The sequence below is a fragment of the Mandrillus leucophaeus genome, unplaced genomic scaffold, assembly GCF_000951045.1.
Source record: "Mandrillus leucophaeus isolate KB7577 unplaced genomic scaffold, Mleu.le_1.0 Scaffold550, whole genome shotgun sequence".
Classification (NCBI taxonomy): domain Eukaryota; kingdom Metazoa; phylum Chordata; class Mammalia; order Primates; family Cercopithecidae; genus Mandrillus; species Mandrillus leucophaeus.
This window is the reverse complement of record NW_012105920.1, coordinates 353977-357591: the sequence shown is the minus strand read 5'-3', so window position 1 is coordinate 357591 and position 3615 is coordinate 353977.

Sequence of the window (3615 nt, the reverse complement as noted above, 5' to 3'; positions counted from 1 at the left end):
TGGCACAATCTTGGCTCACTGCAACCTCTGCCTCCCGGGTTCAAGTGATTCTCCTGCCTCAGCCTCCCGAGTAGCTGGGATTACAGGCTCCCACCACCATACTTGGCTAATTTTTTGTATTTTTAATAGAGACTGGGTTTCACCATGTTGGCTAGGCTGGTCTTCAACTCCTGACCTAGTGATCCACCCGCCTCGGCCTCCCAAAGTGCTGGGATTACAGGTATGAGCCACCGTGCCCAGCTACCTGGCTTATCTGTAAAAAATTTTGTAGAAACGGTATCTTGCCATGTTGACCAGGCTGGTGTCGAACTCCTGTGATCTGCCTGCCTCAGTCTCCCAAAGTTCTGGGTTTACCAGCATGAGCCATCATGCCAGGCCCAGACCTAATTTTTAACCAGAGTTTATGAGAAGAGAATTAGCTTTAATTTTTATTGCCTTAATGCACTCTCATCCCATAGGAAGGTAGTTTGATACAGTAGAAGGAACAATGGACCAAGAATTGGAAATTCTGAATTTAAGTTGTGGGCAAGTTACTTAACCTCTCTGGGTCTCACATTTCTTTTCTGAAAAATGAGTGGGCTGGACTGAAGATTCCTTCCATCTCTAAAATTCTTTTATTCTATATGGTAACACATTCCACAGCATTTCCTTTGTGACCAGAATTAGTCTGTGACTTCCTACCTCAAGTATCCCTTTTGCCCTCTTTGAATGTTAAACCAAATATGAACAAGAAGCAATAACATTTTGTCACAGCCAACAAATTGCCCTTCCACAGAATGACCTTTGGAGGTCAGGCCACCCATTGCAATATCTAAATCCAAAAGGCAATGCTATGACCAATTTGTGAACTGGCAGGCTGCCATCCAAAAGGATGGAAATGGTTGTAGGCAGCCAAAATTCTTGGCTGGTACATTTTTAATAAACATAGAAAATAAGAACAGCATTTTCCACTTGGATTGCTTAATTTGGTGCCCATACCATTGGAACATTTGCTGTTAGAATAAAGATGATGTGATATATCACTTATTTAGCGCAGGATGGATTAACTTTCACAAATGAGAAGTAGGTTATGGAGTCATCTGTAAGGAATTTTTATCCTTGTTTCTTGTGTCTGGCAGGAGATAGCTTGAGTCATTACAGCACTCTCTCCACCCCTTTTGGCCCTTTGTAAGTTTTCCCTGAAACATAAGCTCTGTCGGATTTACTGTATTGCTATGAATGGACTAAGGCAAATTGGTGTGACTTCTTTTTGGTCAATTATGTTTTATTAATACTTTTCCAAGATGGTTCAGTATATCTTAATTTTTCCAAGAAAAAAGTCTCTACAGCACATGTTTAAATACTTGAGGTATGTGTTTCAAACTACAGGGAGAAACTTTTGTAAGACAATGACCCTCATAGTTGGTAGCTATGATTTTTAATCATGCCTGTTGCACTGATTGATTCAGTTACTTGAGCTCTGTTTCCCTGTCTCTACTTGCAATATGGCAACTAGGACATTTGACTGGCAAGTTTGTTTTCTCTCCAGTGCTTGGAGATCCTTGAATAAAATGTCCTCTGTAATGGTAAGCTGTAATTAGATACGTGGGTGGAAATTAGCGTTCTTCAAGTACACCATGTTTAAGGCAGAGGCATCATGCTTTCTGCTACCTGAGGCCACCTTGATCCTGTGCCATAGCTCTAGGTCACTGCTTCTATAGGGCTGTTGGTCTAAGGCTGCCAGTTCCAAAAAGAAAATAACTCGGTATTGAGCTCTGAAACCAGGAAGCTTTTTTTATTTTTTATTTTTGAGATGGAGTCTTGCTCTGTCACCTAGGCTGCAGTGCAGTGGTGTGATCTGAGCTCACTACAACCTCCTTTTCCCGGGTTCAAGTGATTCTCTTGACTCAGCCTCCCCAGTAGCTGGGATTACAGGCATGCACCACCACACTCGGCTATTTCTTTCTTTTTTTTTTTTTGTATTTTTAGTAGAGACAGGGTTTTGCCATGTTGGCCAGGGTGGTCTGGAACTCCTGACCTCAGATGATTCACCCGCCTCAGCCTCCCAAAGTGCTGGGATTACAGGTGTGAGCCACCGCACCCGACTGAAACCAGGAAGCTTTTTTATGGTTAAAAATGGGCTACACAGTTCTATTACAGGCAAGTCAGGCATTGACCGTGGATCACTATAACTTGTCTTTTCATTTGGAAGTGTACATTATCCCAACCTTTATAACTATCTTTTGAATGGTACCTGCATCTTAAAACAAAACACCAAAACTTTTGAACGGATTCCTGGAGTCATGGCAGGTCCTCCATTTTGGATGAGATCCTTCAGCAATAGGATCCCTGTAGCAACAATCCTTTCTCATCCTCATCTTTTATACAGAAAGTACATCCCTGTCTTCGGGACTAAAAGGGGGCTGTAATTCGTACAGTTAAAATTTTTATTATTGGATTTGTTTTTAGATTAAAAAAAAAAAAAAACAAAAACAAAACCTCAACAACAACTATCAATTCTGGCTTCCTGGATGCCCTCCTCCCCGACTTGACTTGAAATTGCCTTGCCAGTATTTTATATCTACTTTTTAAGGGAGGTGACTTCAAGACCATTGGGAATGACGGAAGATTTAAAATTATCATTAGTTCCTCTTTCTCCCCGCCCCTGCCCGGGATTCCCTCTGCTAATGACGCTGGAAAGCGGTTCCACTGGCTGCGTTTCTCTTCTTCCACTCTTACGGCAACACACGGTTCCGCGCGCGTCTCCGGCGACTGCGTTTCCCCCAGAGTCGGCTGCGTTCGTTTGGGGATGAAGTCATCCCTATACCTAGTGTGCACATCAGCTTGTTCCATCGGCGCAGCACGCTGGGATTCCTCGGGAAGGAGCGAAGGGAACAATGATGACCATATTTTCCATTTATATGCCCCTCCTCAACTCCGCAGGAATCGCTGGGCGCAGCCGCGGCGGGGTCGGGCGGTTGGGCTCACCGGGATGCCCCCCGATTCCCTCGTCCCAGTCCTGAGACCGCAACAGGGCGGGCTGAGCACTCGCCCCGCGCGAGGCACTCGGCCGCGAGCCGACCCCGAGTCTCCTGGCCCGATCTGTATAAGAGACAGGAGCAAGAGTCCGTCTTAAAAAAAAAAAAAAAAAAAAAGCATGGGTGAAAGTTTATCTGAGGGAAAGTTGAGGGGTCTATATACTTGATGTTAAGAACAGAGTATATTTCTTTTGATGAATAGTTTTCTCTTTAATTAGAGAAGTCATTCACTCATTTATTCATTCACCTTTTAAATACCTAGGTGCCTACATGATGGGCCAGCCACTGGGCCTTGGGCTGGCAACCCTTATGAGAGAAGAGTTCAAATGATTTCCACAATTCAGCCAAGCCAACACAACCTCAGCTAATTTTTGGTTTTTGATTTTAATTGTTTAGAGACAGAGTCTGTCTCTCAGGCTGGAGTGCAGTGGCCAGATCATAGCTCACTGCAGCCTCGAAGCCTCGAATTCCTGGCTCAAACAATCTTCTTGCCTCAGCCTCCTGAGTAGCTGGGACCATAGGAGTGTGCTACGATACCTGGCTCTTTGGCTCTTTTTTTTTTCTGAGATGGAGTCTTGCTCTGTCGCCCAGGCTGGAG